The sequence below is a fragment of the Hipposideros armiger genome, unplaced genomic scaffold (assembly GCF_001890085.2).
Source record: "Hipposideros armiger isolate ML-2016 unplaced genomic scaffold, ASM189008v1 scaffold_50, whole genome shotgun sequence".
In the NCBI taxonomy this organism is placed as follows: Eukaryota; Metazoa; Chordata; class Mammalia; order Chiroptera; family Hipposideridae; genus Hipposideros; species Hipposideros armiger.
Window position 1 is genome coordinate 3,609,121 of NW_017731400.1, and position 8,836 is coordinate 3,617,956.

General features: G+C 35.7%; 1 protein-coding gene and 1 pseudogene across 7 annotated transcripts in view; both read right to left on the reverse strand.

The window, feature by feature from the left end:
- The window catches only part of CDKAL1 (CDKAL1 threonylcarbamoyladenosine tRNA methylthiotransferase), a 667,723-nt gene that overhangs the window by 564,096 nt on the left and 94,791 nt on the right, over positions 1-8,836 (reverse strand). The window lies entirely within an intron of this gene.
- LOC109381641 (thioredoxin pseudogene) lies at positions 3,115-3,431 on the reverse strand (annotated as a pseudogene).

The following is an 8,836-nucleotide window of genomic DNA, read 5'->3' on the forward strand; positions in this document are numbered from 1 at the left end:
AGTTATTGAACTCAAGTTTTATTCATCATAAAATTCATACAACGCCTCATCACTGTCAAAACTCCCAACCATTAGCCTGTCCTCATCTGTGTCTGATGACGAATCACTGTCTTCATATATTGCCTCTCATGGCCTTCTTCTGCCGTGGCGTTTTCAGTAGGGTTTCTTCTTCCCGTAGCCAGTTTCGGATTGTTTTCTCAGTTGGAGGAGGACCAACCTTACATTCAGCAGCACGATTTCCATTCACTTTTGCAAACTGGATCACTGTTAATTTGAATTCAGCACTGTATGAAAATCTTTTCTGAGCCATTTCTGGGCAGAACGTGGCAAAATATAACCTACCGTAATATACCGGTAACAAGTGCGAAACAATGAGCACAAAAACAGCAAGCACGAAAAAGCGGGAAAGGCAAGTAAAAAAATCTACAACCACTGTATAAGACTCACCCAGTTTTTAGACCCCAAATTTTTTGGAAAAGGGTGCATCTTATACATGGGGAAATACGGTATATACAATGGAATATCACTCAGTAATAAGAAAAGATAAAATACTGCCATTTGCAACAACATGGATGGATCTCAAGATTATTGTGCTAAGTGAAATGAGTCAAACAAACAAAAATCAATAACCGTATGATTTCACTCATATGTGGAATATAAAACTGAAAGCAACAAACGAACAAGACAAAAACTCATAGACACAGACAATAGTTAAGAAAAGGGAAAGAAGGGGCGGTAAAAAGGGATCAAATATATGGTGATGGAAGGAAATCCGACTTTGGGTGCTGAAACACAATGCAATACATAGATGCATTACCGAACTGTACACTTGAAAGCTATATAATTTTATGAACCAAATGTCACCCTTATAAATTTAATAAAATTAAAAATAAATAAGAATTTAAAACTGTGAGTTTTTCTAATGAGTTCTCTTAACTGACTAATGCTGGGGAAGAAAGGCCTATGCTTCCATGAGACTTAGCTCTCAACATCACTACTCTACTCCTAAAGAAGGGTCTCTACTGAGAGCCGACCAACCACTCCTTTTCTCATCCTAGCAGTCACCACAAATTATCAAATGCCTGCTCATAAACTTAGAAAACAACCCCCTTGAGTGAGGGAGTAAATCCCAAATTGCATAGGATCTAATCTCAAGAAAAGAATTCCACAATATACTGCATATCAAAGGTTTTCCGGTCTACAAAAGAAAGCACATTAATAAATCTATACACATACATACACACACACACACACACACACACACACACACACACACACACACACTCATAACTATCATTTATTGAACACATTCTTTGTACCAGGCTGTAAGAGCTTTACATGTGCAAATTCAACCAATCCTTACAACAGGTAAGGCAGGAACATGGTTATCTCCATTTTATAGATGAGGAACCTGATCTTAAGTAAATTGGCCAAGGTCACGCATTACCAAATGGTAAAACAGGGATTTGAGTTTAGCAATCTAGCTCTAGATTTGGCAACCTTAATCACCACTGCTGTCAAATGTATTAAGCACATCAAAATATATCAGTAATAAAATAAGGGTCTATTACATAGAGCTATTTTTATGTCAGGCACCATGGCTTAGAAACCAACAAAACCTCCCCTATTAAATAACTAACCTCCACCCTAATTTACTTGTAAAACATATATAGCAAGCATTTTGCACAAAATAAAACATTTTTTGAATTGGTATAGTACTCGTTCTGTAAACCACAGCAATAAAATTGTATTTTAACAAAATGTGAATACAACATAGTCATTTCCCTCTCCCACTGAGCTTGGGGAAGTACACTGCAAAGGATCCCACCTTAAAATCTTGACTACGCTCAATAACTTAAGTGCTATAAAACAAGCTGGAAGGCCATGTTATATTATTATATCATATCTCATTCCCCATGTCACAAATAGATCACTACATAAACTTACTAGTTTGCTTTCTTTGCTTACAAAGTTAGTTTCTATACTGATTATCTCAAGATTTTTCAAAAATTGTCATTCTTCTCAAATAAGGGTGTATATTTCACTGTAACTTTAAAATCTTTTCTTTTTGTTACAAAAAAAAAACAATAAACGAATGGGCTTTCTGCAACAATTAAATGAGACTACATCGATTTATTTTAAGGGAAGTTATGCTTGCTTTGCCCTGGAAATAACAGACTTATATTTCACTGCCTCACTATCCAACAAAACACCTTTAATATACATTTTTCTTCCCCCAAAATCCATACAAAAACAGTATAATTAGTCTCAAAAATATGCTTAGGCGTAAAAACATTCTATTGAAAAAAAGCCTGGCAAATGTGCATCTCCTTTCTGTTTCAGATTAGCTATAAATAAATAAATAAATAAATAAATAAATAAATAAATAAATAATCAGTGTGTCAGTTTCTAATGCAAACGATAGCTAATTCTAATTAAGTCTCCATCTATAAAATGAGAGTTGTATTAAAAAACAGCTAAGATAATTATATATTACAATTGTACTTAAATGTAAATAATAAATTTAAGGAAGCAATAAGGTAGAGTGGAAAAAGGTTTCGGAGAAAAATCTACTGGTCAAGGTAAAAGATGGCGGAATAATACAGAATCACTGAGCCTATCTTTTTGAAATCCCAATGAACTAAACAAAAGAAATAAAATCAGCAAAGAAAAACACCACAAATGTTTTAACCTGAGACGGAGCCGAACAATGTATATACTTTGGAAAATTATCATCTGGAAGCAGAGTAAACAAACTAAAAACAAAATATTTCAATTGTCAACCCACTATCTCCACTCCCATTGCCTACATTATTCATCCAAAATCAAAAAGCAACACTATGAGGATGAAAAGGTGTATCTGGATAAAATTCTCAAACATCTCATTCACAGGACCCAATTTTTTTAATCATCTAATAGACATCTTTCATTTATTTTGAAAGCTATTCAAAGATACCAGACAGTTTTAAAAATGGTAAAATTAATATTTTATTCTCATTTATAATCAGATGGCAGCTGAGTATATATAATCTTTCTACTTGATCTTTCCTTTTAGCAAATAAAAAAATTACAAGTTTTAAAGAGCCAAGAGCTCATTATGTTTTCAGAAAATGATTAGATTAATTTGTTGATTGAAGATTCAAGTTGTTCTTTATTAGCTCCTCAAAATTCACCCATCTTTTGTCCATTTTTTTAAAAACGGGAAGGCTGGCATGCATTTGATTGCACACTCTGAAGCAACATCCTGACAGTCACCCACATCTACTTCAAGGAACACCACGCTGGGAAACTTTTCAGAGAGGGAATGAAACAAAGGCTTGATCACTCAGCAAGGCCCACATACGTGGCTGAGAAGTAACTGCTGTGAATGTATCTCCTGCACAGTTCAAGGCTTTCTCAGAAGCACACTTGCTCTCAATCTGCTTCACCATACTGGCAGCTGAGGTCTGACAAGCTATGGTAAGAACTGATGGAAATGGATGCAAAACACGGGACAGAGCTTAGGACCCAATTTTTACTTTAATAAAATTCCAAACGTACGAGTAAATACTTAGAAAATATAGTACCCATGAACAATGGGGTGGGGTGGGGGGAGACTTGAGTATAAACAAACTAGATAATCCATGGAAGAATGAAAATGATTCAGCAATAAGTCCTTACACGAAACAACTGAGAGTGAACACTGAGTCCATCTAAATAAAGAACCAAAACTAAACATCAGAAAAGGGTATCGGTTACGGGACAGGATAAAGCTGCCATAAACTTGGAAAATGTTTTTAAAAATTACTAAAAAATAAGGAATTTTGATCAATTAAAGAGTTGGAGACTTAACATAGAAATACTTATACATAGGTGTATATACACAAGCTAGTATACACATACATATTTCCTGGATCTGCCATCTGAGAAGTATAAAAATCAATGACAAACAGTAGCAATAAGCACACCAAGCAGCCAAACCTTGGTTTCTAATACCTTTCTCCAATAAAAGGAACCCAGGCTCCTTGGAGAAATGGCTGATTCCAGAAATGGGGCAGAAAATAGATAAATGAGCCTGGACTACCTTGTAGTGCCATAAAGTGCTCAAAAATTAAGAAAAAAAAAAAAGAAATTGATGGGAATATGTCAAAGGGATACGGGAGCAACTGTGTCTCCCAATGGCCAAAGCCAGAATAATTTAAGTAACAAAACAAACTTGTATTGGGTTATAATTCAAAGTATAAAATAAATACGCATCCATGGTGATATAAATAAATGATTGAATAAATTAATAAATGAGGGAAAAGAGACAAATCACCTATGCAGAAAATTCCAAACAAATGATGTAGATACTCCATTCTGAAGGAGGGTAATACCACTGCACACTCCGTAAGGGTGGGCTACACACAGTGACTTCCTTCAAAAGAACACAGTACAGAAAGGTGGGGGCCGTAATTATTACAATGGAGAAACCTGACAAACACTATTTTGGGCAGCTGATCAAGGTCAACACCAACAGTCATAAATCACGTTCATGATACGATATGGTATGGTGTGGTGTGGTATGAAAACGACACTTCACTTCTGTGGTCTTCCTCCCAAAAACCCACAATCCCAGTCTAATCATGAGAAAAGCACCACGCAAATTCCAATGGAGAAACATCCCACAATATGTTGTCATGCGTCTTTAAAACTGTCAAGATCATTAAAAAAAAAAAAAAGAAGAAGAAGAAGACCTGAGAAACTGTCACAGCAAGAGGAGCCTAAGGAGGTGTGACAAGTAAATGTATGGTACGGGATATCCTCGACGGCATACTGAAATAGAAAATAGGTATTAGGTAAAAACAAAGAAAATTTGAATGCACTATGGACTTTAGTGAATATTAACATATCAACATTGGCCCATTAACTGAAATGAAAACATCATACTAACATAAGATGTTAATAATAGGGAATTGGAGGCATATGTAGGAATTCTCTGTCCCATCTGCTCAATTTTTCTTTAAGCCTATCCAAAAAAATAAAGTCCATTAAAAGAAAAAAAAATCATCTATTATAAAGTCTAAAGTTCCCTTCCAAACAAAAAATAGGTGTTAGGTAGGCAGGGAACTTAGGCACAGTAAGTCTAAGTGTGGTGGCTTTCTCATCTTCGGTAATCATTCTCATCAATAGAAACCGTCAAATGTTGAAAAATAAGAAAGAGCTTTGTATTCAGAACTGTAGCTTCAAATCTCCATCACATACTTGCTGTGTCACATTAGCCAAGATACTTACCTTCTAGAGCTCAATTTCCTCATCTATGATTTGGGGGAATATTCACTTTGTAGATTTGTTGTCAAGATTAAAGATGATAAGTACGAAGTTGCAACTAGAACAGATCCAGCACACTGCAGAAGCTTAACAAGCAGTATAAATATTTAAATTATTTTTTAAAATCCTGAAGAATCTGGACTAATAATTATTTTCAGTAAATCTAAATTTAGTAGTCCTGAAAGCATGTTAAATTTATAAAAATAGAAAGCCTTTTAGCTATCTTATTAAATACACACTGCCTGGTTAATACTATTTCAGATTTTACTATTTCCCTCCAACAGACTGAGGTGGTTTTGACTTTTGGGGTTTTTTCCCTCAAATATAAACTATGATTTTATATACGTGGAAAATAAGATTTCCAGCCCAAACTCTGTTTTACCAATTTAGCCAACATGTATGAACTAATAACAGGGCTGAAAGCCTACCACAAGTAAACTTAGAAATTCTAACATGGAAAAACGAATCATATTTGCCATAGGTAATTTGCTTATATTGAACACAAGGAAGAAAAAAAGATTCTAACAGTTTATTGAAGTCAAAGGGAGGTGTGACTAGCTTTCCACTAAATCATTCATTAAGGGACTGTGCTGTGCTCTAACCTTTCCAAGTCAATTGAATACACACAGAAGTTAGGAGGAGATTTTAAAGCTGAAGCATTTATGAAGCATATATGAAGACTTTTAATTTGATCAAATGACTAGGTAGTAAAAGCCAGTGAGATAAATAAAAAAATGCCTCCTCCGATTATTTTTTGGAGTTGCAGGGCTTGGAAGAACCTAACCTGTCAATCATCTATGAGACTCACTAGACAATAACAGATTGTAACAAGGCACATAAATAGAGACTGGACAAAATTCAAGAAACTGTGGAACTGTTCAAAAAAAGAATTCCTAGTCAAATTGGATATACGAATTGTGCAAATAACTAAAATCGGTCTTCATTTTATACCACCGCAAGGTTTTGAGTGAATCCTGGTGAACAGCAGGGATATTTGATGAAAATGGTTTCTCATTTTCAAGAGTTGTCTAGATGTACAAGAATGTGAACCATGTTTTAAGCTTCTGAAGCTGCTTTTGGAAAACAAATCTGAGGATATAATTGAATTATCAAGAACAAGCCCTATGAGGTTAGCTCACTTTTAAGATTAAACTGAAAGGAAACATACTATCCATAGAAGTAATTGTCAAATACTATAACCTAAACTGAAATTTATAATTGTGTAAAATGTTTGTACCCACCCGGCATCATGGTAATATACTTTCTCACATGAAACTGACAAACCTGAAACAGCACTAATTTTACTGGTACAATTCTAGAATGAAATAGGACATATGCGCTGACACCCTTAAGCTCAAGAATGCAGTCATGAATTTGATCAAAAAGTTATCAATTTCTAGCATTAAGCCTTCTATACACTGTCAAAAATAGATTAAGCTATAGGTGTATATCACACCCCTACTCCCATCCATACTGTGTTTAACTACTGCTTATAATTTTATTATTCATACAGCCTACACACAGGCTGCTCATTATGTGGCCCACTAGTGAAAGCATCTGAACACCTCTACACTAATAAAACATTCCAAAACCTATGGTACACAGAGGCAAGCCTTTCCTAAAACAAGTGCAGGAGGAAAGCTTCATGGTAACACGACACCGCAACTAAAGGCTAATATGATATCACCCTCTGAAGCAACTGACTACTACTAATAAGAACACAGACACCAAATGTTAGCTATTAATGTTTTCTCTCTTGAATTTGAAATAAAAAGTCAAATATTTAATTTATCTTTAAAGATATACATATTTTTTTAAGCTCAGCAGAAATTATACAAAGGTCAAATGACACAGTATCTAGGGTTGCTTTAAAATTCTTCAGCAAAAACAGAATAAAAGAAAAGGCTTAAAACTTAACTACTGAAGCTGTTGATAGGTACAGGGGGTTCACTGAGCTATTCCTTCTACTTGTGTGTATATTTGAACTTTTTCATAATAAACATAAATATGAAAAAAGAATACAAATGTATATAGGAATTACTATAAGGTAAAGGTGGCATTTCAGATTAGAGAAGCAATGATAAATGACTCAATAAATGGTGTTAGGAAAGTTAGTTAGTCCTCTGGAAAAGGGAAAGAGCTGGATTCATATGTCATGACATAACCCATTCCACGTAGCTCAAAGATTTCAGCGCAAGAAAAATCAAACCATTAAAGCAACAGCAGAAACAAGGAATTACAGTCATCATTTTAGAGTAAAACAAAACACTGATAGAGTTAAATGTATAAAAAATAATTACCGGGCCGGCCGAGTGGCTCGTTGGTTAAGAGCTGGCCTGGAAGCGCGAGCTCTGAGCAGCAGGGCTACTGGTTCGGATGCCACATGGGCCAGTGATGCTGCACCCACTACAGCTTAGATGGTGAACAACAGCTCATCCTGGAGCTGAGCTGCCAAGAGTCGCCGGCAATGGCGTAGGCTGCAGCGGAGCTGCAGTGGGCTGCTATAAGCTACTGTGAGTGGCCGGCAGCCAGCGTGAGCGGCTGTCAGCCGTGTGAGCTGCCGTGAGCCGCCGTGAGCGGCAGTCCAATGGCCAGCTACCAATCTGCCTCAGCTGGGAAGAGCACAATGATCACAATACCAGCATGGGCCAGGGAAGCGACGTCCTCCACAACTAGACTGAAGAACAAAAAGACAGCAGCTTGTCTGTTCCCCTTCCCTGACTCCCCAACACTGTTCCCTCCCCCCAATTCCCCAATAAAAAAAAAATCTTTAAAAAAAATTAAAAAATAATTACTTTCTTCATGACAAACTCAGCCATTGACAACAAATACAACAAAGGGGATAATCTGGAAATCATATCACAAATGATTATTTTCCCAAATAGAGAGAGTACCTACAGATTAGTATCATCCAACAGAAAAATGATATAGGGATATGAATAGGTCACAGAAAAGGAAATAAAAACAGCTCCTATAGGAAATGCAAATTAAAACACACTGAGATGCCATTTTACATTCATCAGATTAGCAAAGATCAAAAGGGCAGACAATATACTACGTAGGCAAGGCTCTGGGGAAGCTAGCAAGCTCATACATTGTTGCTGGGAGTATAAATTACTACAGTCTCTACGGAAAGCAACTTGGCAATATCTATCAAGATTATAAATTTATACACTTTTAACCAATAATTATGGTCAAGTCTTTATTCTAAAGATATATTTACACATGTACAAAATGAAACACAAACACGGATGTGGGTATCCCTGTAGCATTGTTGGTAATAGCGAAAGACAAGAATACAAACAACATGAATGTCTAGAATAAAGGGTCTGGTTAAATAAATTATTCTATATCCATACAATAGAACACAATACTACTTCAAAATATAGAATAAGGACATTTGTAATGAACTGGTAGAAAATGATCACCAAATCATATTGTCAACTGAAAAATGTGCAAAATCATGTGTACTGTATGCTAGCTTTAATACAACAGGAGGAGGCAAAAGTGTGTGTGTGTGTGTGTGTGTGTGTGTGTGTGTGTGTGT